The sequence below is a fragment of the Ranitomeya variabilis genome, chromosome 2, assembly GCF_051348905.1.
Source record: "Ranitomeya variabilis isolate aRanVar5 chromosome 2, aRanVar5.hap1, whole genome shotgun sequence".
Lineage (NCBI taxonomy): Eukaryota > Metazoa > Chordata > Amphibia > Anura > Dendrobatidae > Ranitomeya > Ranitomeya variabilis.
The window spans coordinates 1,104,474,517-1,104,489,231 of NC_135233.1; the positions used below are offsets into that span (position 1 = coordinate 1,104,474,517).

General features: G+C 52.1%; 1 protein-coding gene across 2 annotated transcripts in view; it reads left to right on the forward strand.

Annotated features, from left to right (window-relative positions):
• Window positions 1–14,715, forward strand: part of DNMT3A (DNA methyltransferase 3 alpha) — a 206,130-nt gene that overhangs the window by 106,144 nt on the left and 85,271 nt on the right. The window lies entirely within an intron of this gene.

Consider the following 14,715-nt stretch of genomic DNA (forward strand, 5'->3'; position numbering starts at 1 on the left):
AGGGTGGCCTCTCCCCCTCGGAGGCACAGATTCACAGCAGCGCTCATAGTAAGGGTGGCCTCTCCCCCGCGGAGGCACGGATTCACAGCAGCGCTCATAGTGATGGTGGCCCCTCCCCCGCGGAGGCACAGATTCACAGCGCTCATAGTGAGGGTGGCCTCTCCCCCGCGGAGGCACAGATTCACAGCAGCGCTCATAGTGAGGGTGGCCTCTCCCCCGCGGAGGCACAGATTCACAGCAGCGCTCATAGTGAGGGTCGTCTCTCCCCCGCGGAGACACAGATTCACAGCAGCGCTCATAGTGAGGGTGGCCTCTCCCCCGCGGAGGCACAGATTCACAGCAGCGCTCATAGTGAGGGTGGCCTCTCCCCCGCGGAGGCACAGATTCACAGCAGCGCTCATAGTGATGGTGGCCCCTCCCCCACAGAGATACAGATTCACAGCAGCGCTCATAGTGATGGCGGCCCCTCCCCCGCGGAGGCACAGATTCACAGCAGCGCTCATAGTGAGGGTGGCCTCTCCCCCGCGGAGGCACAGATTCACAGCAGCGCTCATAGTGAGGGTAGCCTCTCCCCCGCGGAGGCACAGATTCACAGCAGCGCTCATAGTGTTAGGGCATGTTAGGTTAGGCTATGGGTTGAACTAGATGGACTTACAGTCTTCCTTCAACCTTAATAACGTTGTAACTATGTAGTGAGGGCGGTCCCCACCCAGGCGGCTCCTCCCGGAGGAGGTGCTTCTCTCCCAGAAGGCACTGGTGTGGTAGCAGGGGGCCCTATTCTGTGACTACTGGTGCATGACTGTATATAAGCTGTCGGGTCACTCGGACTTGTGTAATGTCGTCGGGCTAATACCGGCCGGCACATCCGCGTCACTCCACCACAGTGGCGCTAAGCCCGGCCTTTCAGCACTATCTTGCAGTCATTGTGGTCTCTGTAGCAGTCTGTGCTGTCTCTGTAGAGGTCATTGCAGTCTTTTTTGCTTTTTGATGCCTTTGTAGCGGTCGGCACAGTCTTTTCTGCTGAGTGCTATCTTTGTAGATATCTGTTTGATCTCTTCTAAAATCCGCGCGGTCTCATCTTCAGGTCCCGATCTCTTGTACAGATCACGGTGTCTTCTGCAGATTATGATCTCTTCTGCTGTGTGCTGCCTCTACTGCAGGTGGTGGTCTCTTCTGCAGATGGCGGCGCTCTCTCTGCAGATGATGGTGGCAGTCTCTTCTGCACATCGCAGCGGTCTCTCTGCAGATCGCCGCGTCTTTCTGTCTGCAGATGGCGGCGGTCTCTTCTGCAGGTGTCGGTGGTCTCTCTGCACATCGCAGCAGTCTCTTCTGCAGGTGGCAGTGGTCTCTTCTGCATATCTCGGCGGTCTCTTCTGCAGGTGGTGGCGGTGTCTGCACATCGCTTCGGTCTCTTCTGCAGGTGGCAGTGGTCTCTTCACATCGCAGCAGTATCTTCTGCAGGTGGTGGTGGTCTCTTCTGCAGGTGGCAGCGGTCTCTGCACATCTCGGCGGTCTCTTCTGCAGGTGGCAGCCGTCTCTGCACATCGCGGCGGTCTCTTCTGCAGGTGGCGGCGGTCTCTGCACATCTCGGCAGTCTCTGCAGGTAGCGGCGGTCTCTGCACATGGCGGCGGTCTCTTCTGCAGGTGGCGGCGGTCTGTCTGCACATCTCGGCGGTCTCTTCTGCAGGTGGCGGCGGTCTCTCTGCACATCTCGGCGGTCTCTTCTGCAGGTGGCGGCGGTCTGTCTGCACATTTCTGCAGTCTCTTCTGCAGGTGGCGGCGGTCTCTGCACATCTCGGCGGTCTCTTCTGCAGGTGGCGGCGGTCTGTCTGCACATCTCGGCAGTCTCTTCAGGTGGCGGCGGTTTCTCTGCATATCACAGCGGTCTCTCCTGCAGGTGGCAGCGGTCTCTGCACATCTCGGCGGTCTCTTCTGCAGGTGGCGGCGGTCTCTCTGCACATCTCGGCAGTATCTTCAGGTGGCAGCGGTCTCTGCACATCTCGGCGGTCTCTTCTGCAGGTGGCGGCGGTCTCTCTGCACATCTCGGCGGTCTCTTTTCCAGGGGGCGGCGGTCTCTCTGCACATCTCGGCGGTCTCTTCTGCAGGTGGCGGCGGTCTGTCTGCACATTTCTGCAGTCTCTTCTTCAGGTGGCGGCGGTCCCTCTGCACATCTCGGCGGTCTCTTCTGCAGGTGGCGGCGGTCCCTCTGCACATCGCAGCGGTCTCTTCTGCAGGTGGCAGCGGTCTCTCTGCACATCTCGGCGGTCTCTTCTGCAGGTGGCAGCGGTCTCTGCACATCTCGGCGGTCTCTTCTGCAGGTGGCGGCGGTCCCTCTGCACATCTCGGCGGTCTCTTCTGCAGGTGGCAGCGGTCTATGCACATCTCGGCGGTCTCTTCTGCAGGTGGTGGCGGTCCCTCTGCACATCTCGGCGGTCTCTTCTGCAGGTGGCAGCGGTCTCTGCACATCTCGGCGGTCTCTTCTGCAGGTGGCGGCGGTCTCTCTGCACATCGCGGCGGTCTCTTCTGCAGGTAGTGGCGGTCTCTGCACATCGTGGCGGTCTCTTCTGCAGGTGGCGGCGGTCCCTCTGCACATCTCGGCGGTCTCTTCTGCAGGTGGCAGCGGTCTCTGCACATCTCGGCGGTCTCTTCTGCAGGTGGCGGCGGTCTGTCTGCACATCTCGGCAGTCTCTTCTGCAGGTGGCGGCGGTCCCTCTGCACATCTCGGCGGTCTCTTCTGCAGGTGGCGGCGGTCCCTCTGCACATCGCAGCGGTCTCTTCTGCAGGTGGCAGCGGTCTGTCTGCACATCTCGGCGGTCTCTTCTGCAGGTGGCAGCGGTCTCTGCACATCTCGGCGGTCTCTTCTGCAGGTGGCGGCGGTCCCTCTGCACATCTCGGCGGTCTCTTCTGCAGGTGGCAGCGGTCTCTGCACATCTCGGCGGTCTCTTCTGCAGGTGGCGGCGGTCTCTCTGCACATCGCGGCGGTCTCTTCTGCAGGTAGTGGCGGTCTCTGCACATCGTGGCGGTCTCTTCTGCAGGTGGCGGCGGTCCCTCTGCACATCTCGGCGGTCTCTTCTGCAGGTGGCAGCGGTCTCTGCACATCACAGCGGTCTCTTCTGCAGGTGGCCGCAGTCTCTCTGCACATCGCGGCGCTCTCTCGCTCTTTGCCCAGTTGGGAGTCTCCAGTGCACATTCATTGTGCTGCAGACACATCACTGGCGTCTCTGTGGCAACCAGCGCTGCGCAGCGACACTGCCGAAATCAAGGTGTCTTTTTATAGAACATTTTGCTGTGGTCGTTTCCTGCACTGGGGGCCCCGCGCGTATAAATCAGGGGTGAGCGAGGGGATTCATGCCACTTAACCCTCGCCTGCCTGCGACTCCAGGAGACCCTGATCAGATGTGCACGGACTGGGGATCGCTCTCTGGGGGGAGTTTAGTGAACACTCAGTTCTTAAAGTTGATCTGTTTGAAAAAGGAATAACCAGAAATGTAAAGGAGTGAGCGACCAAGACGAGAGCTGAACCCGGGTCTAGATGACCGTGTGACCTCCAAACAGCATCTGGGGTATTACCGATATACGGCGGGTCTTGTGGGGTGTTCCCGGTATACTATGGATGTTGGGGGTTCCCGGTATAGGGCTGGTGTTGAGGGGGTTCCCGGTATATGGCTGGTGTTGGGGGTGTTCCCAGTATACGGCGGGTGTTGGGGGTGTTCCCAGTATATTGCTGGTGTTGGGGGTGATCCCGGTATACGGCTCGTGTAGGAGGTGTTCCTGGTATACGGCTGGTGTTGGGGGTGTTCCCAGTATACGGTGGGTGTTGGAGGTGTTCCTGGTATACGGCTGGTGTTGGGGGTGTTTCCGGTATACGGCAGGTCTTGTGGGGGTGTTCCCAGTATTCGGCTGGTGTTGGGGGTATTCCCGGTATACAGCAGGTGTTGTGGGTGTTCCCAGTATATAACTGGTGTTGGGGGTGTGCCCGGTATAGGCAGGTATTGGGGGTGTTGCCAGTATACGGCGGGTGTTCCCAGTATACTGCGGGTGTTGGGGTGTTCCTGGTATACGGCTGGTGTTGGGGGTGTTCCCATTATACGGCTGGTGTTGGGGGTGTTCCCGGTATACGGCTGGTGTTGGGGGTGTTCCCGGTATACGGCGGGTGTTGGAGGTGTTCCCAGTATACGGCAGATGTTGTTGGTGTTCCCGGTATATAGCTGGTGTTGGGGGTGTGCCCGGTATAGGCAGGTATTGGGGGTGTTCCCAGTATATGGCTGATGTTGGGGGTGTTCTCAGTATATGGCTGGTGTTTGGGGTGTTCCCTGTATACGGCTGGTGTTAGGGGTGTTCCCGGTATACGGCTGGTGTTGGGGGTGTTCCCGGTATACGGCAGGTGTTGGAGGTGTTCACAGTATACTGTAGGTGTTGTGGGTGTTCCCGGTATATAACTGGTGTTGGGGGTGTTCCCATTATATGGCTGGTGTTGGGGATGTTCCCTTATATGGCTGGTATTGGGGGTGTTCTCTGTATACAGCAGATGTTGAGGGTGTTCCTGGTTTATAGCTGGTGTTGAGGGTTTCCCGGTATATGGCTGGTGTTGGGGATGTTCCTGGTATATAGCGGGTGTTGGGGGTGTTCCCGGTATACGGCAGGTGTTGGGGATATTCCTGGTATATGGGGGGTGTTCCTCGTATACGGCGGGTGTTCCCGGTATACAGCGGGTGTTGGGGGTGTTCCCGGTGTACAGCGGGTGTTGGGGGTGTGACTGGTATAGGGCTGGTTTTGGGGGTGTTCCCGTTATTTGGCAGTTTTTGGGGGTGTTCCCGGTATTTGGCAAGTATTGGGGATGTTCCCCGTAGACAGCTGGTGTTGGGGGTGTTCCCGGTATACGGCTGGTGTTGGGGGTGTTTTCGGTATACGGCTGGTGTTGGGGGTTATCCCGGTATATGGCTGGTGTTCTGGTGTTCCTGGTATACGGTGAGTGTTGGGGTGTTCCTGGTATACGGCGGGTGTTGGGGGTGTTCCCAGTATATGGCGAGTGTTGTGGGTGTTCTCGGTATGCGGCTGGTGTTGGGTGTGTTTCCTGTATACGGCAGGTGTTGGAGGTGTTCCTCATATACGGAAGGTGTTGGGGGTGTTCTCGGTATATGGCTGGTGTTGGGGGTTGCCACAATAATGAAAAATACCATGATCTGACGGACTTTTGCACATGTGACGATCGTCCTAGACACACACTGCAGCTTCAACCCCCCCCTTCCCTTCCACCCCCATTGCATTCTCCGGTATAGACACAAAGCCCTATGGCAGAAGCACTGTGTAACTTGAAACTCCAGCGTGGGGCTCTGGCCCCCCTCTCCATCGCAAAGGCAGGAAGGTGTGCAAATTCTTTTGTCTGAAACTCATGTGCTTGCTGTATGTGGGGGAGATATTAAAGAAGCCATAATGCGATTCCAGTGTATGATAGAAATATGATAGTTACATATTTGGAAAGTTCTTTGACAGAGCTTCGCTACAGCGCCTTTCGCCAAATTCTAGCACCCAAAGAACCCCAGGAATGGATTTCTCCTGAAGAGTGGAATAGCTAGTCCGAGTTTGGAATCATTAGAAAGCTAATTTCAGTATAAGATGAGTGATGTGTGTGCCGTTATTCTGCCTAGTTCTCAAGCTCAGTTAGGAGTATTATAAGTTTTCTTACCAAAATGTGCACCTTGGCAGCTAGGGGAGGATGCAGGCAAACCAGCCTCTTTAGTGATGTCACAAGCTCAGAAGTGTAAGTTTCTGCACTCAGCCCAGCCTTCATTCTTGCCTGGGACTCTGCTGCAACAAAGAAACTGTCACGATTCACACCGTGACCGTCACCCCTACGTCACGGATCGGGGTGACTTTAGGCCAACAGACGGCTATCACATGTGCAGGGGGGCTTATCTTAGTTATCCCTCCACTGCTACAATGTGATGAAAAAAAACACACAAGGCTATTGACCTCTTAGTTTACAGCAGGGGCTTATTTTAGTTATCCCACTGCTCTTCAATATACCACAAACTGCAGGGATTTATGTATATCCCGCTTACAGTTCCACTTGAAACTTGCAGCTCTCTGGAGCCCCCCTTACTCCCAGGTCAGACTAGGTACTGCACCTAGGGTAATTAGTCGCCAGAAAGGCTGCCTGCTATGTACTGGCTATTGGGCACTCTGCAGCGAGGCGATATAACTACTGCCACTCAGGCAGGAACAATAATTATCAACGCCGCAGTAGCTACAACGACTCCCAAAGGCACAGCACACGGTATTCTGCCACCAGCTTCGATTAAACGGGTCCGAAGCTAACCCAAAGCAGTAGCGTAATTCCCTTCAGAAGATTTAGGGTACGTTTTAGGGCATGAAGAGCGAAAACTAGTAATTTATATGTTTTACTCCGAAAGAAGGCAGTGTTTATAAAAAGGCATATAAGATGTTACAATATGAGACAATTGAAAATATGTACAAGGTAATTATAAAATAAAGGGATTAAATGAGAAAAGGTAAAACTCACATGTTCTCAGTTATTCAGGCAAAACCATGCTGGTAGCTCCCATATGTCCCAGTGCATAGTTCAGCTCCTCAGGCAAAACTCAGACAGACTCTGGCAGACTCTGGAGACTCTGGAGGCTGGATAAAGTGGAGTCACTTAAATAACCACAGCCTTGTGACATCACGAACAGGGCTGGCTTCCTCAGACCCTCCTATCTCTTTAGTCTTAGTAAATTTAACACAAGTTTGTCTAATGCCTGTATCTCCGCTACAGAACATGTCAGAATCATAACACACCCAGCATTCATCTTGTATTAACATTGGCGTTCTAATGAGACCAAATTTGTGCTATTCCAGTTCCAGAGAAATCCATACTCTGTCCCTGTTGGAACTAGAAGCCCGCGATTACCGTGGCCGATAGATCCGCCGATGGAGATTCACAAACTGGACGTTTTATTTTCCTAGCTTAAACCGTTGGCCCAATATCTTATCATATTAGAACAAAGACCCTCATGGATTTTAGGAAACTTCTATACCAGTTCTAGCTGGAGGAAAGTTTGAGCCAACACAAGCGATCGTAAAAATTATTTTGGGAGGGGCATGAAGAGTGAGTTGCTCAAAGTCAGGAATTTACAGCCAGAGCAATAAAAGCTCTTCTACACTTATTGAAAAGAAAAGCTAAATCCTGAAGTGAAGGGGGGTCAACGCCCACCCTATAGGTGCTGGCAATGAGAGACTAAAACTTATATTATGTTTCATACAATATCGTGACAGAAACAAAGACTCTCAATGCATTGTGACGTCTGGCTCCTCCCACCAGCATGGTTAGCCTGGAATGATCTAAGCAACATGTCAATGTTCATTTCTGTTTTAATCACCCCCAACATCAGCCATATACCAGGAACACCCCCAACACCAGCCATACACCGGGAACACCCCAACACTTGCTGAATACCGGGAACACCCCAAACACCAGCCATATACCAGGAACACCCACAACACGCGCTGTATACCGGGATCACCGCCAATACCAGCCATATACCGGGAACACCCCCAACACCTGCCATATACCGGGAACACCTCTGTCACAGTTAACACCGTGCTGCCAACACTATGGCACAGATCCCAGCGTATATGTCAGGGATCCCGGGGAGGATACCTTTATCGTCCCCACTACTCACACCAATTCACGAACCGGGGTTGTTTGGTTGCCCCTTGTTCCTTTCTGAAGGGGATTTATCTATATCCCACTTGCCAGTTCAGGTTTGGAACTTGCAGCTCTTTGGCGCCCCCTTACCCTCAGGTCAGACAGGGTACTGCACCTATGATAATTAGTCGCCAGAAAGGCTGCCTTATTTTGTACTGGCTAATGGGCACACTGCAGCAAGGGCGATATAACTACTCCGACTCAGGCGGGAACCCCGTGATCCCGGTATATGGCAGGTGTTGGGGGTGTTCCCGGTATTCGGAAGGTGTTGGGGGTGTTCCCAGTATATGGCTGGTATTGGGGGTGATCCCAGTATACAGCGGGTTTTGGGGAGTGGTCCTGGTATATGGCTGGTGTTTGGGGTGTTCTCGGTATTCGGCTGGTGTTGGTGGTGTTCCTGGTATACGGCTGATGTTGGGGGTGATTAAAACAGAAATGAACACTCACATGTTGCTTAGGCTACGTTCACATTTGCGTTGTGCGCCGCAGCGTCGGCGCCGCAGCGCACAACGCAAACAAAAACGCAGCAAAACGCATGCACAACGCTGCGTTTTGCGCCGCATGCGTCGTTTTTTTCATTGAATTTGGACGCAGCAAAAATGCAACTTGCTGCGTCCTCTGCGCCCCGACGCGGGCGCCGCAGCGACGCATGCGGCGCAAAACGCAAGTGCGCCGCATGTCCATGCGCCCCCATGTTAAATATAGGGGCGCATGACGCATGCGGCGCCGCTGCGGCGCCCGACGCTGCGGCGCTGGCCGCAAATGTGAACGTAGCCTTAGATCATTCCAGGCTAACCATGCTGGTGGGAGGATCCAGACGTCACAATGCATTGAGGGTTTTTGTTGCAGCAGAGTCCCAGGCAAGAATGAATGCTAGGCTGAGTGCAGTAACTTATACTTCTGAGCTTGTTACATCACTAAAGGGGCTGGTTTGCCTGCATACTCCCCTAGCTGCCAGGGTGCACATTTTGATAAGAAAACTTATAATACTCCTAACTGAGCTTGAGAACTTAGCAGAATAACGGCACGCACATCACTCATCTTATACTGAAATTAGCTTTCTAATCATTCCAAACTTGGACTAGCTATTCCTCTCTCTTCAGGAGAAATCAATTTCTGGGGTTCTTTTGGTGCTAGAATTTAGCGAAAGGTGCTGTAGCGAAGCTCTGTCAAAGCACGTTCCAAATATGTAACTATCATATTTCTATCATACACTGGCGTTGCATTATGGCTTCTTTAATATCTCCCCCACATACAGCAAGCACATGGGTTTCAGACAAAAGAATTTGCATATCTTCCTGCCTTTGCGAAGGAGAGGGGGGTCAGAGTCCAACACTGGAGTTTCAAGTTACACAGTGTTTCTGCCATAGGGCTTTGTGTCTATATCAGCGAATGCAATGGGGGTGGAAGGGAAGGAGGGTTGAAGCTGCAGTGTGTGTCTAGGACCATGGTGACATGTGCAACAATCCATCAGATCATGGTATTTTTCATTATCGTGACAACCCCCAGCACCAGCCATATACCGGGAACACCTCCAACACCTACCGTATACGAGGAACACCTCCTACACCTGCTGTATACCGGAAACACACCCAACAACAGCCGTATACCGAGAACACCCACAACACTCGCCGTATAGCGGGAACACCCCCAACACCCGCCGTATACCAGGAACACCCCCAACACCCGCCGTATACCAGGAACACCCCCAACACCAGCCGTATACCGGGAACACCCCCAACACCAGCCGTCTACGGGGAACATCCCCCATATACCAGTAATATCCCCAACACCAGCCATATACTGGGAACACCCCTAACACCAGCCGTATACCGGGAACACCCCCAACACCTGCTATATACCAGGAACATCCCCAACAGCAGCCATATACCGGGAAACCCTCAACACCAGCCGTATACCAGGAACACCCTCAACATCCGCTGTATACAGAGAACACCCCCAACACCAGCCATATAACGGGAACACCCCTAACACCTGCCTATACCGGGAGCACCCCCAACATCAGTCATATACCGGGAACAGCCACAACAGCAGTTATATACCGGGAAAACCACACAAGACCCACCGTATACCTGGAACCCCCCAACACCAACCATATACCCGGGAACACCTCCAACACCAGCCAAATCTCCCTCCAGTACCAGCTGAAACTGGTCTAGTCTCCATATTTATCTGATTGCTGTTGCCAGATCAGCTTTGCAGGTTGGAGCCTTGTCATGGACCATTTTCTTCAACTTCCACCAAAGATTTTCAATTGGATTGAGATCCGGACTATTTGCAGGCCATGACATTGACCTTATGTGTCTATTTTCAAGGAATGTTCTCACAGTTTTTGCTCTATGGCAGGATGCATTATCATATTGAAAAATGATTTCATCATCCCCAAGCATCCTTTCAATTGATGGGATAAGAAAAGTGTCCAAAATATCAACATAAACTTGTGCATTTATTGAAGATGTAATAACAGCCATCTCCCCAGTGCCTTTACCTGACATGCAGCCCCATATCATCAATGACTGTGGAAATTTGCATGTTCTCTTCAGACAGTCATCTTTATAAATCTCATTGGAGCGGCACCAAACAAAAGTTCCAGCATGATCACCTTGCCCAATGCAGATTCGCGATTCATCACTGAATATGACTTTCATCCAGTCTTCCACAGTCCACAATTTATTTTCCTTAGCCCATTGTAACCTTGTTTTTTTCTGTTTAGGTGTTAATGATGGCTTTCATTTAGCTTTTCTGTATGTAAATCCTATTTCCTTTTGGCGGTTTCTTACAGTTCGGTCACAGACGTTGACTCTAATTTCCACCCATTCATTCTTCATTAGTTTTGTTGTGCATTTCCTGTTTTGGAAACATATTGATTTAAGTTTCCGGTCTTAACACTTTGATGTCTTTCTTCGTCTACCAGTATGTTTACCTTTAACAACCTTCCCATGTTGTTTGTATTTGGTCCAGATTTTAGACACAGCTGACTGAACAACCAACATCTTTTGCAACATTGCATGATGATTTACCCTCTTTTAATAGTTTGATAATCCTCTCCTTTGTTTCATTTGACATTTGACTTTGTTGGAACCATGATTCATGTCAGTCCACTTGGTGCAACAGCTCTCCAAGGTGTGATCGCTCCTTTTTAGATGCAGACTAACGAGCAGATCTAATTTGATGCAGGTGTTAGTTTTGGTTATGACAATTTACAGGGTGATTCCATAATATTTTCCTCAGAATTGAGTGATTCCATATTTTTTCCCCTATGCTTGGTTAAAAAAAGTAACCATTACTGACTACCACATTTTTTGTTCTTGATTTCTTTTAGTGTTTCTTAAAGCCAGAAAGTTGCCATTTGAAATTACTTTAGTTTTGTGCCATGTCTGTGATCTGCTTTTTTTTCAACAAAATTAAACTACTGAATGAACATCGTCCAAGGCCAGTGATTCCATAATTTTTGCCAGGGGTTGTATAATAAGATATTGGGCGACCGATTTGGGCTAGAAAAATAATGAGTATATATTGCTAACTTCCATCGGTAGATGTGTCAAACACTGTAAGCGCGAGCAGCTAAACACAACGAGTACAAAGTGCGGATTTCTCCGGAACCGTGTGGAACAACTAGGACGAATTTGGTATCATTAGAAAGCCAATTTTAAAATAAGACGAATGATGGGTGTGCTGTGATACTGACATGTTCTCAAGCTAAGATATGAGAATTACAAGTATTGTTGGTACAAACTGTACATCTGAGGAGAGGGAAGGGCAATGGTAACTCAAACCCCTTTAGTGATGTCACAAGCCTGCAGTTATAAGTTGCTGCACTCGACTCGGCCTTCATTCTTGCCTGGGACTTTAATACAGACAGCCTCCCTGATGCATTGGGTCATTTGGGGCTCTGCCTACCAGCATGGTTTTGCCTGAAATGATCTAAGCAAATGTGAGTTTATCGTTCTTTAATCCACGTTTATTTTATAATTGCTTTGTACATCCTTTGTCTCATATTGTAACATCTGTATATGCCTTTTATAAACACTGCCTAATTTTTTATGGAGTAAAATATATAAAATACTAGCTTTGTTCTCCTGCTCTAAAACGTACCCTATGTCTTCTGAAGTTAATTACGCTACTAATTTGGGTTGGCTCGAACCCCTCCCTGTGAGAAATCTGAGCTGGTGGCAGCGAAGTGTGTTCTGGGGGCTAGGCAGGTGAGCTGGCAGTGACCGAACAGGGTTTTATAAGCTATTGTCTGGCTGCGGCCTGAGTATTTATAATTCCCTCGCTGCAGCACGCCTGCTAGCCAGTCCACAGTGAAGCGGCCCGTCCGGCGAATAATTATCCCAGGTGCAGTTCCCTGACTGACCTGAGGGTAAGGGGGGCGCCGGAGAGCTGCAAGTTCCAAAGCGGAATTGGAAAAGCGGGATATACATAAATCCCTGCAGTTCGTGATATTGTAGCAGCAGTGGGATAACTAAAATAAGCCCCTGCGGTAAATTGATAGGTCAATAGTCTTTATTTGTGTTTTCGTCACATTGTAGCAGTGGAGGGATAACTAAGATAAGCCCCCCTGCACATGTGATAGCCGGGTGCTGGCAAAAGGTCACCCCGATCTGTGACATTTTGGTGACCGTCATGGTGGAAATCGTTACAGTCGCTCTGCTAATATCGCTCTTCTGATGTCGCTCTTCTAATGCGCGCTGTTGTCGCTCTGGTGATGTCGCTCTTCTGATGTGCGCTGTTGTCACTTTGCTGATGCGCGCTAATGTCGCACTTCTGATTCGCGCTGATGTCGCTCTGCTGATGACGCTCTTCTGATGCGCGCTGTTGTCGCTCTGCTGAATCGCGCTGATGTCGCTCTGCTGATGTCGCTCTTCTGATGCGCGCTGTTGTCGCTCTGCTGATGTGCGCTGTTGTCACTTTGCTGATGCGCGCTGATGCCGCACTTCTGATGTGCGCTGATGTCGCTCTGCTGATGACGCTCTTCTGATGCGCGCTGTTGTCGCTCTGCTGAATCGCGCTGATGTCGCTCTGCTGATGTCGCTCTTCTGATGCGCGCTGTTGTCGCTCTGCTGATGTGCGCTGTTGTCACTTTGCTGATGCGCGCTGATGCCGCACTTCTGATGTGCGCTGATGTCGCTCTGCTGATGACGCTCTTCTGATGCGCGCTGATGTCGCTCTGCTGATGCCGCACTTCTGATGTGCGCTGATGTCGCGCTGCTGATGACACTCTTCTGATGTGCGCTGATGTCGCTCTGCTGATGACGCTCTTCTGATGCGTGCTGATGTCGCTCTGCTGATGACGCTCTTCTGATGCGCGCTGATGTCGCTCTGCTGATGCTCGCTGATGTCGCTCTGCTGATGCTCGCTGATGTCGCTCTGCTGATGTGCGCTGATGTCGCTCTGCTGATGACACTCTTCTGATGCGCGCTGATGTCGCTCTGCTGATGCGCGCTGATGTCGCTCTGCTGATGCGCGCTGATGTCGCTCTGCTGATGTCGCTCTGCTGATGCTCGCTGATGTCGCTCTGCTGATGCGCGCTGATGTCGCTCTTCTGATGTGCGCTGATGTCGCTCTGCTGATGTCGCTCTTCTGATGCGCGCTGATGTCGCTCTGCTGATGACGCTCTTCTGATGCGCGCTGATGTCGCTCTGCTGATGACGCTCTTCTGATGCGTGCTGATGTCGCTCTTCTGATGTGCGCTGATGTCGCTCTGCTGATGTCGCTCTTCTGATGCGCGCTGATGTCGCTCTGCTGATGTCGCTCTTCTGATGTGCGCTGATGTCGCTCTGCTGATGTCGCTCTTCTGATGCGTGCTGATGTCGCTCTGCTGATGACGCTCTTCTGATGCGCGCTGATGTCGCTCTGCTGATGCTCGCTGATGTCGCTCTGCTGATGTGCGCTGATGTCGCTCTGCTGATGTGCGCTGATGTCGCTCTGCTGATGACACTCTTCTGATGCGCGCTGATGTCGCTCTGCTGATGCGCGCTGATGTCGCTCTTCTGATGTGCGCTGATGTCGCTCTGCTGATGACGCTCTTCTGATGCGCGCTGATGTCGCTCTGCTGATGCCGCACTTCTGATGTGCGCTGATGTCGCGCTGCTGATGACACTCTTCTGATGTGCGCTGATGTCGCTCTGCTGATGACGCTCTTCTGATGCGCGCTGATGTCGCTCTGCTGATGCTCGCTGATGTCGCTCTGCTGATGCTCGCTGATGTCGCTCTGCTGATGTGCGCTGATGTCGCTCTGCTGATGACACTCTTCTGATGCGCGCTGATGTCGCTCTGCTGATGCGCGCTGATGTCGCTCTGCTGATGTCGCTCTGCTGATGTCGCTCTTCTGATGCGCGCTGATGTCGCTCTGCTGATGCGCGCTGATGTCGCTCTGCTGATGTCGCTCTGCTGATGCTCGCTGATGTCGCTCTGCTGATGCGCGCTGCTGTCGCTCTTCTGATGTGCGCTGATGTCGCTCTGCTGATGTCGCTCTTCTGATGCGCGCTGATGTCGCTCTGCTGATGACGCTCTTCTGATGCGCGCTGATGTCGCTCTGCTGATGACGCTCTTCTGATGCGTGCTGATGTCGCTCTTCTGATGTGCGCTGATGTCGCTCTGCTGATGTCGCTCTTCTGATGCGCGCTGATGTCGCTCTGCTGATGTCGCTCTTCTGATGTGCGCTGATGTCGCTCTGCTGATGTCGCTCTTCTGATGCGTGCTGATGTCGCTCTGCTGATGACGCTCTTCTGATGCGCGCTGATGTCGCTCTGCTGATGCTCGCTGATGTCGCTCTGCTGATGTGCGCTGATGTCGCTCTGCTGATGTGCGCTGATGTCGCTCTGCTGATGACACTCTTCTGATGCGCGCTGATGTCGCTCTGCTGATGTGCGCTGATGTCGCTCTGCTGATGTCGCTCTTCTGATGTGCGCTGATGTCGCTCTGCTGATGTCGCTCTTCTGATGCGCGCTGATGTCGCTCTGCTGATGTCGCTCTGCTGATGC